The sequence below is a fragment of the Dermacentor silvarum genome, chromosome 2, assembly GCF_013339745.2.
Source record: "Dermacentor silvarum isolate Dsil-2018 chromosome 2, BIME_Dsil_1.4, whole genome shotgun sequence".
Lineage (NCBI taxonomy): Eukaryota > Metazoa > Arthropoda > Arachnida > Ixodida > Ixodidae > Dermacentor > Dermacentor silvarum.
Window position 1 is genome coordinate 137541818 of NC_051155.1, and position 17669 is coordinate 137559486.

A 17669-nucleotide genomic window follows, 5' to 3' on the forward strand; every position below is an offset into this window, starting at 1 on the left:
ATTGGAGATCGCAGGGAAAGGCCTCATCCTGCAGTGGACATAAAATATAGGCCGGTGATGATGATGATGATGATGATGATGATGATGATGATGATGATGATGATGATGATGATGATGATGATGATGATGATGATAGGGAAGCCAACGAGCTACTGAAAGTTCCCTCAGATCACGTCAGCGTTGTGGTAGCGAGTGACCTCGTTGTCAGCGAGAGAGATTTTCCCACGTTTGTCTGTGCGCGCATGACACTATGCCTGTTCAGTTAGTGAGATAATGTTTACTGCAATTTGCACGGCTTATAAACCTACGTACCTTACTTCGTGTAATTGTCTGATGCTTTGCTATCGCTACCAATGAATGCTTCGCCTTTCGGGCCAAGCTGCTACTTTGTTGCACGTAACAACCGGGAAGAAAAAAGAAATCACCAGCCCTTCCCCTGTCGAGAAAATGGGGGTAAGCGAAGCTATAGTCGTGTGTGTATCTGACCATCGTCAGGGTAACGTAAAGTTCACGACATGTCATGGTAATAAAACATAAACGTTTATAAATGTATGCATCGAGGGAAAGAAACGTACAACGCAACGGAAGCAAACGTTGCACGAAAGGGAAAGAAAAGTAGAAGAAAAGGGAATGAAAAGTACCACGAAAGGGAACGAAAAGTAGTAGGAAAGAGAAGGGAAAGTAGTATGTCAAGTACACACACGACAACCTTCGCTTACCGCCATTTTCTCGACAGGGGAAGGGCTGGTGATTTACTTTTTTTTTCTCTCTCTCTCTCTATCTCTTTCCTTCTTTCTCTTCCTCTCTTTGTTTCTCTCTTTCGTGCTCTCTTCCCTTCTCTCTTTGTTTTCTTTTGTCCCTGGTATGTGCCATTGAGCTCGGACCCTTTCTGCACAATCACCAGGATCGGCCCACTCTCTAGCGTGACACCACCACCGTCACCGCCGAAACTTGTGAGCCTATAAAGCATCGCTTAAAATGAAACAGACGGGAAGATAATGCACATGACCAACATGGAAACTAAAATGGTATACCGGTTCTTCAGAGCGCAAGAGATGGGTAAACAAAACAGACAGGAACGTGTCAACGAGGCTCTACATATACATTTGTGTATGTTTTTTTTTTTTCAGCAAATCGCAACCTGTATCTTGAAGAGTTTACGGTAGCGCGATTAAAAGACAGATGCATGAAGATACACCCTTCAAGATGCGTTACCAACGAGCCCACATTGCAACCCTCGCAATCTGTAGTCAGTCTTGCTAATATGGCCCCTGTTATGTCGTCTTCCTTTTTATTTGTGCGTGCTTCTCATATATTTTTTTTCTTATCTAACTCGTCATTTTACCAGGAAAGTAATGCCTTGTGAGACGCCCGACTTTCTCTTTCAAGATGAACTGTTCGCATGCACAAGCTCACGCCGCAAGTTAATGCAGACCACGAGGTTCCCGGTCACAAGACGGTTGGCTGAAAAACGTAGCCTGCGAGTCTTACAGGCGATGCTCTCCACTCCGTGTGTTACTCGGGCGAAGGCTTGGTAGTGTCACTCGATTCCAGACAACTTGCAGTTAGGTAGCGGTCGGCGCACCTTAACCCATGATGTCATTCGTGATACATTTCAATGGCTGATGAGGGCAACGTTTTTACGTTATTATTGATTTTTCTTGTTTTTTTTTACATAATGCAAATGGTCATGGCAGGAGTTGCATTAGAAGTATAGAAAATACAAAAAGCAACAGAAACAGGCACAATAATATAATTCCAGGAGACACCATTCCTACTGATAGTTGAATTGCTCAACGGGTCTAAAAAAACTCAGTTGCGATCCACGGATGACAACCGGTAAACTTTTCCGTTGGGCAATGAACTTTTAAAAGGGGAAAAACTTGAAGATGTTAGTAGGCACATTATAAGGTGCTAAGTTTAGCTCTTGGAGAAATAAAATGAATCTTGAATCTTGAATCTTGATTTTTTTTTTTTTGCACTGCATGGTTTTTGATAGGCCCTCGACCTTTCTCGCGTGACGTCACGGCTCAAAGCGTGCAGGCCCTTCCGACGTCCCGAACAAATTGATCAACGCAGGCTACTGTCCCGTATACTCTCCCAACCAGGGGCACCAACCCGATGCGACAGCCGCTGGGCACACCTGAATTTTCCGTAGGGATGCATCATCCAGGGGTGCCGCTCGTTCTTGTCGATGGCTGGCTGCCGAAGCAACGCCGAAGACAGAAGCGGATGCTCGGGAAGCAGGAACAGCTCCAGTTGCCGCTTCAGCTGCGCGCGTTTCTCGATCGCAATTTCGTCGTCCTGCGAGGGCGGCGCACGGCGCCGAAGCCCGACGAGTGCGTGTAAAAGCCTCTGATCGACGAAGAGTCTCTGCGAACATTCTGGCGCGTAAACGTCACAACCGTGACCGAATGGCGGCACTTCCGTAACCGACGCTTGATGATATAAACTCTACTGAATAAACTAATTACTTAAACAACTAATAGCTATATTGGAGACACACCAACGCAGGGCTGACGAGGTCGACGGAACCAAAGCGACGACGCCCACTCGTCCCCTGATGACTCGCGGCGCGGTCTGTTCAGAGCTATTCCACTAAAATGCACCGAACTGCAGGCCCGTGCCTACTGTTCCTGCTCGCGGGTTAACTGCGACCACCACTATAGTTAATCGGGGGATACAGAATGAATCACCTCGCTCCCATTACGGCGATTCGTATACGGAATCACTGAAATCTTATTGGCGCTCTATATAAAAACTCGCGCTGTCCCCTTCGTGCAGTCAAACATCATTTTGCAGGGCGGAATCGCATGCTTATCATCAGACTTGAACGCTGACAAGAAGTACTGGCAGACTAGTTCATAATCCTCGCCAACTAAGCAAGAGAACTCGCGCCATCCGCTCAAGTGCTTTAGAAGTACTTCAACGATATATGTACGAGCAAAAAGTCGGTAAAAGCAAGCAGTCTGTCAGCTTTACTCAAGCGCAACGTATTGATAAGCAAGCTTACGCACAATAGCACGTATAGATGCTGATCAGTGGCAATATTGTATACAAAAACAGCAGTTGTCAATTTTCAAAAGCCTCTAATTAGAGCTTTGCACTGAAAATATTCGCGTGTTTCTTGCAAAACCTTCATACTTGGGCTTTATGGGAAGCTATTGTGAAGGTATACAACTGTTTAGGAGGATGTTGATAAGCTGTGGCCATATTCACAAATATTTTCGTTCGCAAGTACTTCTTGCGATTCAGTGGTCGCCTTCACTAATAACATTTACAGCATCAGGATTGCTGGAGCGCCTGCCGAATGATCACGAACTTACTATTCTCTGTCGACGCTCTTGGCGCTGCAGAGGCCAGCCTTCTCTTTTCGCCGTATTATATATAGTATATATATATATTTTTTATATTTTTTTGCCGGTGATGCTGTCCTATCAACGGTAAGAAAAAAGAAAGAAAACTGTGAAAGCTTGCCCGCTATCGGAGTGCGGCGCGACTTCACTTCGTCACGAAGTCGAACAGTAACAGTATAAGCTGTCCTTTAGCGATGTCTTTGGCGGCAAACCAACGGCCGGGATATGTAATATACATTGCCGGCTGCCGGCCACACATCTATAGGTGTACCTCAGCTCCAGTGCCTTGGAGAGAGCCGAACGTGATGTTGGAGGTCGCCGTCGTATTCGTCGTTCCTCCTCGTGCAGCCCCGTGCGTGGCAATGGGTGCGTCGAGGCCGTGCTTGAGGAACTCCTTGACGCGCGGCCGCGCCAGGTCCAGTGTCTGGCTCAGCAACGGAGCCATGTCGCATAGCGTCGGCGCGGTCGCCGTCGAAAGCCGCCGCCGCACGACCGAGGTGCGGCTCATCTTGGAGGTCTTCGTGGTGGCTTGTTGTTCCTCGTCCATGACTGGATCGGGCGGTCAACCGAAGCAAATGACGCGGTTGTTGGCGTCGTGGTTAGCCGCGAAGCACAACGCCTTGCAGAGAGGCGGGTCTGCTTTCTTCTTCCTCTGCTTCTCACCTTCACGTGGCACGCGCGTCTTGGCGTCGGTCACCGCCGGCGAGCGATGTCCATTGCGTGGTGGTGGATGACTGCGATGAGTTCTGTTGGCATATCCCCTTTTAAACGAGGCGGCCACAAATAATCACCAAGCCTGGTGGAGCTAGTTGGGGCATAAAACCTGTACGTATGATGTCGCGTCATAGGTTTTTCTAAAGCACACCTGCAGACCTGTTAATGAAATAGCACATCGTTTCTTTTTTTTCTTTTTTTTTTTACACCGATGCTCGTCGGCTCTAGTTGTTCGGGATTTTTACAGCGAAGCTGTTTGCCTCTAGTTGGTAGGGATTTTTCGTCGACTCGTGCTTGGATGGATGGATGGATGGATGAGGCTGAACCCTTTAAATCGGGTGGTGGCACACGCCACCTAGCCATGACTATTAACATATTTTGTACTTTGTGGTGGGTGAAATTTCACCCCTGCCTTGATTTTAGCCACCAATCAGATAACCTTTGTTTGGTTATTTCTACCCGCTTAAAGTCTATTTTGCCTTCACTGTCCCTAAACCCCAATGCTTTGAAAAAATCAGCCCCGCCGTACGTTGCTTTGCACTGTAGGGTTAAGCCTTTTACAGAAAAGTATGAGGTCTTCAGCCGTTTCCTCTTCTTCTCCACATGCACCGCACAACGTGTCTATACCTTGGTACTTGACTCGGTACATCTTAGTCCGCAATACTCTCGTCCTGGCTTCAAACAACAAAGAGCTTCCCCTAGAATTATCATAGATATTTTCTTTCGCAATTTTGTGCTTGAAAGTTCTGTATGTTCCCAGTGCTGATTTCGTCTGCATCCCTGTTTTCTACAGACCCCTCTCTGTTTCTTTAACCTTTTTCTAACCGCTGTTTCCTGGTTTACACCCCTCCTGCAGTCCCAATATTTGATTGACAATTTTCTGGTCCGCTTCCTCCATTTTGTGTCAACATTCCTCATGTACAAATAACTGAAAACTCTCCTTGCCCATCGCTTTTCTGCCATTTCTCTCAATCGCTCCTCAAATTCTATCTTGCTGCTGGCTTCCCTGCCCTCGAATGACGTCTGTCCCATGTCACCCTGTACCCCCTGTTTTGGTGCATTTCCGTGTGCTCCCAGAGCCAGTCCACCTGCCCCTCGCTGCTTAACTTCCAACCTTGCTCGAACCTCTGATCTCATGCACAGGACCGCATTGCCGAAAGTCAAACTAGGGACCATCACCCCTTTCCAAATCCCTCTCACCACTTCGGACCTATTGTAATTCCACGGTGCCTTATTTTTCATCACAGCTGCATTTCTGCTACCTTTAACCGTCACATATTTTTCATGTTCCGTTAGGTACTCAGCCCCATTGTTTATCCACACTCCAAGATATTTGTACTTGTCCACCACCTCCAGCGTAACCTCCTGTTTCATATGCTCGCTGCCCTGATTATCATTAAAAATCATGACTGTCGATTTTTCTTTACTAAACTTCAAACCTAAGCTATCTCCCTCTTTACCACAGATGTCCATTAATCTCTGCAAGTCTTCCTTGCTGTCAGCCATAAGTATAATGTCATCCGCGTACATCAGTCCTGGTAATGACTGTTTAATCCATTCTTCTTGCTTGAAAAAGGAAAGGTTGAAGCCAAGTCCTCTCCTCTCTATTTATTTCTCTAATCCTTGTAAATACAGCATGAACAACAGAGGTGACAGTGGGCACCCCTGCCTAAGCCCCTGCTGTATCTCTATAGGCCCAGATACCTTGTTTTCCCATTTTATAAGCACCTTGTTACTTTTACAGATATCTTTTAAAAGATTACTTACTCCATCTTCCTATCGCTTCTCGGCCTTTTGGCTAAGATCAAATGTAGTATCTTCCACATCTAGAGTGCAGTATCCTCATCTAAGAGCAGTACCTCCACCTAGCGGCCGTGGCCACTCAGAAATACCTCAAATGGCAGCTGGAAAAGGGCTTTTCTCGCATATTCGAATTCCCTCCATGGGATGGAATGGAATTCCATTCCATCCGAGTTCCATTCCATGTCTGGAGCTTGTACTTTACGAATTTATGACGCAGTTTACTTTGGAAAAAGTCAATTAGTTCAATAAGGCACTTGCGATTGGCGGAGGGCCTAGAAGAACGAGGTTGTGTTCTGCATTTGCGCACACGTGCGTGCGCGCGTGATGTAGTACCTGTGCGCACAGTGCATCTGCCCTCGATGCGCCGGCGCTCTGCCCGTTGCATCTGTCGCACGCCAGGTGCTGCGATCGTAATCGACATTATGGCAAACACTGTCCAAATATCAGCAGTTTGTGGTTGTCTAAAGTCGCTTGTAGTGGTGGTGCTTGTCTAACGTGCAGTTCGGATGGTGGTATACTTGTTTAACGTCGGTTGTGCTTGTCTAACGTCGGCAACAGCTTCAATGTACATCCACTTTAACAGGGCGGAATGGAGGCGAATTTTTTTTTTTAAAGCGAAGCTACATATGTCTAGGCGAAATCGTATTAGGCTTGGCGAAATCGCCTGTGTACAGAAAACTATCATCATCAGCACTGGCTCGAACGTCGTCGTCTTCTTCCACAGCTGGCTCCGTTGCCGCTCATCGTTCCAGCGTAGAATTTCACTTCTCTTCTGTCGTCGTAATGGGGAAGCCGCGTTTACGGGGTTATAAGCCATTGCTTAATGGGGGTATGAGCCATTCATTGTATTACTTGACGGACAGATTTAATAACAGAGGTGGTACGCGAATGTGTATGCGTACTTATCGTCACGATGACCACCGATCGGGACAATAAATATGTTCGTACCTTTGTTCAAAATTCTTTTTAACATCTGTGTCGTGCGCTAAACAGCTTCGCTGGTCATCCACCTGCACAAAGTGGAATGGCTCGTGTATTTTCTTTTTTTTTTTCAGCTTGGTTCGGGTTCGGGTTCAAGTTTCCCGGTGTGGTTCAGGTTCAGATCCGGGACGGAAATTATAACAGTTCGAACCGGTTCAGAACTTTGTTAGCCGGTTAATTTGGGTTCAGACAGGTTCGAAGAAAAAAAAGTGCAGTTGCGTGCCTCCCGTTTCCGCAAAAACGTGCGCTACATTTGGAGACGCAAGTTCTGTTTGGGTTACGAACCATTTTCTTTTGCACGGGCATTAACTTTTTTAAAATCGCAATAAATGAGGCGCCATGCACTGTTAGTTTGTACGTAGTGTGTGCCTTCTTTCTTTTATTCTGAACACTTCTTAAAGCCCACAAAAGTTACTCGTATGACGTCACCACAGATTAAATACGTGCCTATAGGCAGGCCATCATTTGCAAGAAAAACCAAAGCAATCAATTCACTAATTAAATTAAAGCAATAATTAACCTATTAGTTGCAAACTTTACGGCACATGTTTATATTGGAAAGTTGAAGGAACTCGTCATAAAATCCTACTTCCGTGTTCCGACATTTCAAACCGGCCATGCAAACCGAAATGATTGGTCTCAAATTATTTGTCGAAATTACCTGATTACGCACGTAGCACAGTGAAGCGCGGCTCGCCTGCGGCCAGTTGTATTTTCATCCACTTTCATTTCGGTTTAGTTATCATTTCTATATTTCAATTAAGAACTGCAGATAATTTCCTCTATGCTGTCCTTGGTGTCATTGTTGGCTTCTTACAATATGACTGTACAGGATGTTTCTTGAACCAAGCCTTAAAAATATGCAAATGCTACGCTGGACCGAACCAAGGTAATGATGTTTTCCGTCGCTTATAGATACTCAGATTATTTTTTGCATTCCGTTTAATTAGATAATTAGTCTTAATCAGTTAATCAACTTCTCAATTGTAGAGCAACATGACAACCTCCCCATACAGCATTCTGTTGCTCAATACGTGCTACATAAAAGTGTTTTTCCAAGCGTAAAGAATCCCTCGAATACACGCAAAATTGTCATGCGACTGGCCGCACAAAGCACTTTGCGTGTATTCGCGGGCTTCTTTCACGCTCGGCAAAACACTTTCATGTAGCATGTATTGAGCAACAGAATGCTGTATTGGGAGGTTGCCATGTTGCTCTATAATTTTCTCATTTACGCTCTTCATTTAATTTTAATAAGTGAGAAGCTAATTAATTAATTAAATAATACTAATTGTGTAATTAGGTGGAATGCAAAAATATCTCCAAGCGACAGCAAGCAACATTACTTTGGTACTGCCCAGCTACGTAGCATTTGCATATTTTCAAAGTTTGGTCGTATGTGTTAGATTTGTTTACCTTGTAGCATCGCTCAAGATAAACACACACACACACACACACACACACACACACACACACACACACACACACACACACACACACACACACACACACACACACACACACACACACACACACACACACACACACACACACACACACACACACACACACACACACACACACACACACACACACACACACACACACACACACACACACACACACACACACACACACACACACACACACACACACACACACACACACACACACACACACACACACACACACACACACACACACACACACACACACACACACACACACACACACACACACACACACACACACACACACACACACACACACACACACACACACACACACACACACACACACGAAAAAAAAAGCCCTGGCTACGTGCCTGACCCGTAATCAACGGACGCTCTTGATATTTTGCCCACACATCACCCATTCCCTTGAAATGGTATGTTTGTGGCACGTCGACTTCTTTCAGTAGATTGGGCAAACTTCCTACGTGGTTCATAAAACACGCTTCTAAAGTTCCGGTATGTATACGCTTGTTTAAGTATAACTTACTGCAAAGGCTGCAAATAACCTATACACAGTTCAAACTTTTTGTAGTGGTCGTCCAAAACACGGCTCCTATTTTCTATGAATATATAATTGCTGCCATATTTTAGCTCTCACAGGGCCGCGGAGATACTTTGTAAGCGTTTCGTATAACGCTGCTAAACAGGTAGAAAACAGAGATTGGTCTATTTTCATTAAGCTCCCTAACGTTAAGCCCCCTCCACCCACTTTCTTTAAATATAAACTGGGTGAATGATGTAGTTATTTCGGGACATCGTGAAAACACGCATATAATGTTTCCGAGCGTTTCTATAGTTGTACTAACAGCTTCGCTTTATAAAAAAAAAGAAAAAAAACTATAAGTATGTAGCGCGGACAGTGAGCAGAACTCGGTAAACATATCGTGTGACATTTTTAGTAAAACGGACTGCAAGGTTAGTTGTGTATACATGTTTAGATCTAAAACTGAGCGCGAAAACAAGACGGGACAAGGCGACAACTGGACATGTGCTCATCAGGTACTGAGTTGTCTCTCTTGTCCCATTCTTGTTCTCGTGCTCAGTCTTTTGCTATCACATTTTTTAGCGGCATGAGTAGAGATCTCGGACAAATACAACTTTTTCTGGAATTCCATTACGATACATATTCTAACCTGGCTTCCTCCAGAATCGCTTGCCAAAACTGCTTCACGAACGAAAGGTAACGCCATCTAAGTGCCATTGAGAGAGCCTATACAATTACATGAATTCGCGAATAACACGCGAGCAACGCAAAACAAAGTTTGTTCTTGCTCTTAATTTACTTCATTAGGTTGTCGCCGACTGCGCTTTGCCGTGGAAAATCTCCACGAAGTCACAACCGTGCTGCAAAAGAAACAGCAGTCACTGAAGATGCAGTACCAACTGCGACACGCGCACCGGACAACGCAACCAGTTCGCTAATGTTCCTGAAATTAGAAGATACCCTGAGCAGAAGCAGTATCCTCCACGAAGACGCAGCGAGTCGACCATGTGTACAGTTCAGTGAGCCAATGAGATCACTGCGGCGAGTCACACGACTATTCCAAAATCAACATACCGCGAACTGCTCCGCATTGGCGCAAAAGGCGTCGTCTGCTTTCTTAGAATTTCAGCAACACAGACCCCAAGCTGGACCTGTAGTCAAATAGGTGTGGAACCGTTCCTGCAAAAACTTCCACTTCGTGTTCGCTTCCAAGATGGCGGAAGAATATATTCGTTCGGTTCAGTTCTGTTCCGGTTCAGCTGAAAACGGTTCAGCTGCGGTTTTCAGTTCAATTGCGGTTCGGTTCAACACCCTGGTCCAGCATGACATTGGATGACGATGCGGACAGCGTGCGTCCGCTGTAGGATGCAAAGCTGCATACTGGTTCTCATTGCGATGAAGCCTAACCTCACCTAGTGACAGTGAAGGTTTCTCAAAGTGGAGATCTCTCGCGGGGTTTGCCTCAAGATTTGACGTTCTATATTATTAATCGTAGTTAGGTATTTATAGTTCATGATTGTTCTTCGCAGTAATCGTGCCACTTTGCTTCTTTTTTTTTCTTTTTTCCGGTTTCACTGTTCAAGATCTTTCTCCTGGTGCAACACACTTGATGTTGGCCACCGAGAATACGTGGGATGCCTGTAGAGCAGGGGCACCATTACATTTTTTTACCCACCTTCGTTTACAAGAATGAGGTTCATTATACAAGGCCTATCTGTATGTGTATGAAGAAAAAATAATAATGATGATGATAAAATAAGGGTAAGTGATCCTCAAAGTGACATTTACAATGCACTGCTGTGCTCTTTTTTTCCTCTTTTTTTTGCTGCGAACAACCATCCATAGACCCGCAAAGTGGGGATGCCTGGGGCTATCTCTTATACGAGGTGAGTCAAGAAGAAAAGTGCAAGGGGGTGCAGTGGCGCCGCCCTCTCCACCCGAAAAGACCTGGTTGACCTCCAGTCAGTGCTTGGCAGTATCGAAGACGCAAGTATCTTAGATATTATTTTAGATGCTCTTTGGGTATATTGTATCTGTATCATGATACGTCTAGCAAGACCTGTATCAGTATCTGTATTCCGATACATGAAAGAATTTATCGTGTATCTTTAGATACAAGATACTGCTATCGCAACATAACCATGCAAAACTATAAACATTTGCTGAAATCAGCTTCTCAAGCTGATACTGCTGCCACTAAGCCACCTGAATAAAAGTAAAGGCAGCGACATTATGTTATCTTTCCCCCAGAACCCTCCAGCGAGGGCAGGTACGTGAGGGCAGGCGTCCGTGTTGGTGAAGCAGAGTCACGCGTTGGCGCTCGTGCCGTTTCGATAAAAACAAGCGCGTGAACGTCTGCGCGCAGCCGACCTTTTGTTTTCTTGATTTTTTTTATAGTTGCGTCAGTGCCATGACACTTTCTCGTAGCCACCGTACTGTGCTGCGTACGCCAATACGTGCGGCATCTTTCGCGTAAATTCTGATGCCGCTATAGTGTCGCTATCGAAGTTTCTCTTGCGTGATGCTTTCTTACGAAGTCTGAAGATTACAAGAATGCGGTTGCCTTGCGTCTAGTGGCTTTCACACATCAGGTCATTGCAGCTTTGTATGCTCTCTGTATACACGATGCATCACAAAATGTCGCTACCGGCGTTGTTGCTGCTGTACACATGACCGGTGATCCGGTATTGCGTAAACGGTAATACATTTACGGATAAGCTAAAACTCCACATCGGTATTTACGCCATAGTGCAGATGCTTCTTAGTGACGTTCTTGTAATTAGATGGCGACTCGCTAGCTGGTCGGCAAGCAGAGCAGTGACTTCCATCAATTACAAAAGCGGCAAGCAAAAACCGCTGACAGCTATAGCGCCGCGTATGAAGAGCTTTTTAAGCAGTTAAAGCAACCCCAATAAATTGTTTCGGAATGAAAATATTATACTGTGAGCAAGAAAGACAAACATTTTGAGATACTAACAGATATTTCATTCAAATGAAACAAGTTTGTTCGGAGTTAAGAAATTTCCAATCAAACATTTGTGTGCATACGCGTTTGCTGCTACATTAAATAGATCTATAATAAGAAATTTGTGAATGTATCGAAGTATTTTAAGATACAAATGGAAAGTATCGCATCGGATACAATTATTGTGGTAGTTTTATCTGTATCTCAAATACTTGTTGCCCGATTATCTTGTTATCGTATCATCATACAATTGCAAGGTATCTTTGCCCAGCCCTGCCTCCATTACGAGCCGGACTGCTCTATGACAAGGCAGGATTTTTTGCGTGCCCTTTTTGTGCAACCCATTTTTTTCTTTGTCGAAATGAAATTGGAAGAACAGACGACACAAAGGATCACCATCAAATTTCTTGTGAAATTGTGCAGGAATGGTGCGAAATTCAACGAATGTGGCAAAAGGCTTATGGAAAGGATGCCCCAAAGGAAAGAACTGTGTTCAAGTGAGTCCAGCATTTTCGGGAGGGTCATGAAGATACCAATGACGATGCAAGATCAGGACGCCCTTGCACCTCGTGCGAAGATGAAAACATCGATCGAGTGCGTTCTCTTGTGTTGAGTGATTGCCGAATGACTGTTAGAATGTCATCGGAAAAAACTTGTTTTGGAAAAGTTGTCTGTTCACCGGATTTTGACAAACTGAAAATTGAGAACGTTTGCGTAAAAGATGATGTCGAAACTGCTGATTCCTGGACATATCTTGCGACAAAAAGAATGTTGCATTTATTTTAAAAACTTCAGACGACAACAGCGACGTATTCTTAGAAAGGGTAGTGGCTGGTCACGAAACTTTTATTTATGGATATGACATCGAGTTGACGTCGCAGAGCAAGGAGCGGGCAAAGAAAGATAAGCCAAGGCCCCCCAAAAAGCGCGGGAGAACAAAGCAACAATCAGCCGTGATGATCGTCTTTTTATTGCGATAGCAATTATATGGACACTTCCACCGGATTTCTGCCGTCGTCGTCGCCGTCGTCGTCGCCGTCGCCATGAGGTTCCGTTTAGACAAAATCTTCGCCGCGCGCCGTATGCCCGAGCGGAAGCGTGCGGGGACGCACGCTGTCACGGAGAGCGAACGCACTCAATCCTCCACGCGCAAGCAAGGAAGCGGGAAGCGAGCGCCGGAGGGAGCGGGGGGGGGGGGGGGGGGGCGCATTTCTACTCTGCCAACAACCGCGCTCGTCGCTCGCTCGCACCGTCTCTTATCTCCACACGGCTCTGACCTTTATGCGCTGTGTATTCGCCGCTCAGTTTCCGTTGAAGCAATAGACCATGCGTACCTTCGCCCGCTGCGGCGTATATGCGCTTGCTGCCAGCGTTTTGACAGTCGTCTGCAGTCATTCAGTGTGATCTATTCATGTTTGTGCGCGCTCACACTACAGTTAGTAATAGTCGGGTCACATTTTCCAACGCACGCTACACATGCAATGCTGCCCGGATCGGCAGTGCAGCGCTACAGGTGTGTCCCTTCGCACGCGCTGCCCACGGGCAGAGCTTCTCATCAACACCACCGTTTCACACGCGCCTTCTCGTATTCATCGAGTCTCTCTTCATGTCGGTCTACTTACGGCGCAGCACACCTGCTTACTTAATCAGCTCATGTTTACTACAATTCATATTGCTACCAAAGCCGCTCACCTTAATTCGTATGACATTGCTGTGTTGCTATCGCATTCACTGCTTCGCCCTTAGGGCGAAACTGTGACATTTTTTCACTGCTGTAGAGTTGTGCACCACGATTTTGTACCTGAATGTCAAACTGTCAATGCAGAGCGTTTTTATTTGGATTGCCCTGAAGAGTCTGAAAGATCACTGGTGCGTCGCGTGCGACCAAATTTGTCGAAAGAGAGGCACTAGATGCTGCACCACGATAATGTTCATTTGCACTCTGTATTCGTAGATCGTCCGTTTCTGGCACGTGCGATTCCATCAGTGTGCTGGACCACCCTCCCTACTCACTGGATTTAGCCCCCTTCGACTTTTCTTGTTTCCCAAATGCAAACTGGCGCTCCGTGGGCGAAATTTCGAGGATGCGACAATTCAAAGGGAAAGGACGTTGCTGCTGAGGACTTCCAAGTGTGCTTCCAGCGATGTAAGAAGAGGTGGAACCTGTGTATTGTGTTTTCAGGTGACCACACTTATGATCTGAAAGTTTCTGAAATGATTTTTTTAGACGTGCTGCAAGAATTTTGGGACAAATCTCGTAACCCCCTTGCCTCCATCCTGTATCACTATGGATAAAAATATATTAAGCTGAGGATTCCTTGACTTACGCGTTAGATGAATGTATTGGTAACGGGCGAGCCTTTTCTCTTCTTTCATTGTCTCGAGAGGAAAGGCGAGAGAAGTCCATTGGCACCGAACAGCACCTTTGTTGTTGCCTCAAAACATAGCTCGTACCTACGAGGGGGATTGGGCACCCTGTATAGATTGAAACGTGCACCCAACAACATACCAAAAGGGGTAAAAGCAAACATTCAAAGCGAAGCATTAGGTAACTAAATGATAAAGCAAATTTTGAGAGGACCTACACAGCACCAGCGAATATCTAAGCAACCTTCGGTTTGCAGATGACATTGTCCTATTCAGCAACAATGGAGACGAATTACAACAAATGATTCAGGACCTTAATCGAGAAAGTGTAAGAATTGGTTTGAAGATGATATGCAGAAGACAAAGATAATGTTCAATAGCCTGGCAAGGGAACAAGAATTCAGGATCGCCAGGCAGGCTCTAGAGTCTGTAAAGGAGTACGTTTATCTAGGTCAGTTACTCACAGGGGACCCTGATCATGAGAAAGAAATTTACAGAAGAATAAAATTGGGTTGGAGTGCATACGGCAGGTATTGCCAAATCCTGACTGGGAGCTTACCACTGTCGTTGAAAAGAAAAGTGTACAATCATTGCATTCTACCGGTGCTAACATATGGGGCAGAAACTTGGAGGTTAACAAAGAAGCTCGAGAACAAGTTAAGGACCGCACAAAGAGCGATGGAACGAAAAATCTTAGGAGTAACGTTAAGAGACAGGAAGAGAGCGGTGTGGATCAGAGAACAAACGGGGATAGCCGATATTCTAGTTGACATTAGGCGGAAGAAATGGAGCTGGGCAGGCCATGTAATGCGTAGGAAGGATAACCGGTGGACCATTAGGGTTACAAAATGGATACCAAGAGAAGGGAAGCGCAGTCGAGAACGGCAGAAAACCAGGTGGGATGATGAAGTTAAGAAATTTGCAGGCGCAAGTTGGAATGCGCTAGCGCAAGACAGGGGTAATTGGAGATCGCAGGGAGAGGCCTTCGTCCTGCAGTGGACTTAAATATAGGCTGATGATGATGATGATGATGATCATGATGATGATGATGATACAGCACCTTTACTCAAGCGGCAACAACCAACGTCGTTCACGACGTCTTCTAGCAGCTTTTCTTTTTTCTCTTTAGCAGCAACAAATTCGTAAAAATTGCCTGTGGCAGATAGCACGATTCTAACCCCTGAGCTAAATTATACGATGCAGCGGCCATTGTAAAACACGCGTGGCAAATATGCAGCGCACTGACGCTTGCGACAATGAACGGTGTTGTCCGTTTCCCGTTCATGTGCATGCCTAGTCCGGTACTGACATTCGCCCTTGTGGGGTTGCGCGACTCTCACACGTCCCCTGATGTTGTTTTCCCCGCATGGCTCGCATCTCCTGCAATCCGGCTTCTCCGCGTGGCTAAGCGCCGGCGGCGTTCGTAGTGTTTGCTGCGCATTGCGAGAGATGGCGCGAGTGTCGCGATGCTAACGCCACCGAACGGCGGGGTGACTTGGGAGCAAAAGGTCGAAGCAGTTTGTGTGGGTGTTCTGTGGTAGAAGGTGTTTCCTCTTCGGGTTGGGGGCGGTGAACGATGCGGACGTTCCACGCGTGCGCCGATCCACGCTTCGCGAGACCGTCTCGCGAGGCTAGGAGCAGGACACCGGTATGGACGATTACGGATCGTTCGAACTTGCCACCGTTCGCGTGACCGTACACGTGAAAGACTAGGCGATGGTGTCATAGCATGGGGCGAACATATTCGCTCGCTATCCGGTCGCGGTGAGTCGGACTTCCTTGATTTGTCGCGCGCCCATGTGAATGTTCTATGCATAGTAATTCGGCTAGCGTGTATTAGTGTATGAAAGGTGCAATAAATGCCATTTTGTTTGTTTGCACTACTGTGTTGTCGTTCCTTTGTCCCAGAAGCCCGAGTGAGACCCCACAACCTCGTCACTGATCAAACATGCTGCAGCCGTGGCGCACTGTGCAGATTTTCCTTCAACAACTGCACACGCTTTTATAGCCGCCAACTCTCCCGATATGTCCGGGAGACTCCCAAATTCTGGCCAATCCTCCCGATTGTACGGGCACGGCTCCCGAAGAAATGCTCCAACCACATCACGAAAAAAGATTTAAAAAGAAAAAGAAAGCTCGCTGTTTCGCCCGTAAGGCAAAGCACTGATGGCGATAGCAAATTATTAGACAGCTATACGAAGTAAGGTTAGTGGTGTTACTGATCGTATATGAACTGCTGCAAACATTCACTTGCTAACTAAATTAACAAGCACACTGTCATGCGCGCACAGTCAAACACGAACACTTGTCAGTCGATGACCTCGCTGTCAGAACGCTGGCGTGATGAACAGCCGTAACAGCGGCAAGCGAATTCCTCTTCGTGCCTCCTCTCGCTTCAGTGCGAACTATGCACTCAAGAACATGAGCATGCGCATGAACATGCGCATGCGAAGCCATCACTTCGCATGCGGACACATCACGAAGCCATTACTTATATAATTCGTCCTTTAGTTTGATTCTTCGAAGAGGTGTACATTACTAGCGCGAGAAATCGAAGCACATATTCAACAATTAACAAAAATTCACTAATTAACATCCAAGTTATTTACTTTGCGGCACATATTGCAATTTACGAATTGTAGCCGGTGAGTTTCCAAGACGTATCCAGTAGAAATAAATCTCCAGGATGACACTAGTTTCGAGATATTATTTACCAAAGTGTGGGACGAAATACATGGGCGCTCCAGTTAATCTTGTGCTTCATTGCATAAAAGAGCGCTTCGGTAAAAAAGTGAGCGGAACAACAGTGTATTTTTACGGCGAGTTTGATGGAGCACATCTACAAACTAATGTCATTCTATAAATTTATTCTGATTGGATACGCCATGCGGACTCACCAGCTACAATTCGTAAATTGTAATATGTACTTATTATTTATACGGTAATTATTTATACGGTAATTACTAATGTTTTTAATTGGTTCGATATGTGCTTCTATGTCTCGTGCACGTAATGTCCGCCTCTGAATACTTCAGCTCAATGACTAGGATTATGCTATCTGCAACAGGCAATATTTAAGAATTCTGGAAAACTTGAAAATGATCACACCGTATGTGCCAGGTAGCTAGCCGAAGTCAGATCTAAATAAAAAAATGTCACAGTTTCGCCCTAAGGGCGAAGCAATGAATGCGATAGCAACACAGCAATGTCATACGAAGTAAGGTGAGCGGCTTTGGTAGCAATATGAATTGTAGTAAACATGAGCTGATTAAGTAAGCAGGTGTGCTGCGCCGTAAGTAGACCGACATGAAGAGAGACTCGATGACCACGAGAAGGCGCGTGTGAAACGGTGGTGTTGATGAGAAGCTCTGCCCGTGGGCAGCGCGTGCGAAGGGACACACCTGTAGCGCTGCACTGCCGATCTGGGCAGCATTGCATGTGTAGCGTGCGTTGGAAAATGTGGCCCGACTATTACTAACTGTGGT

The 17669-nt window shown here is 45.8% G+C and overlaps 1 protein-coding gene and 1 pseudogene across 1 annotated transcript in view; one reads left to right on the top strand and one right to left on the bottom strand.

Moving 5' to 3' along the window:
• Positions 1 to 17669, bottom strand: part of LOC119440421 (potassium/sodium hyperpolarization-activated cyclic nucleotide-gated channel 4-like) — a 200464-nt gene that overhangs the window by 40463 nt on the left and 142332 nt on the right. The window lies entirely within an intron of this gene.
• LOC119443234 (U2 spliceosomal RNA) lies at positions 5849 to 6060 on the top strand (annotated as a pseudogene).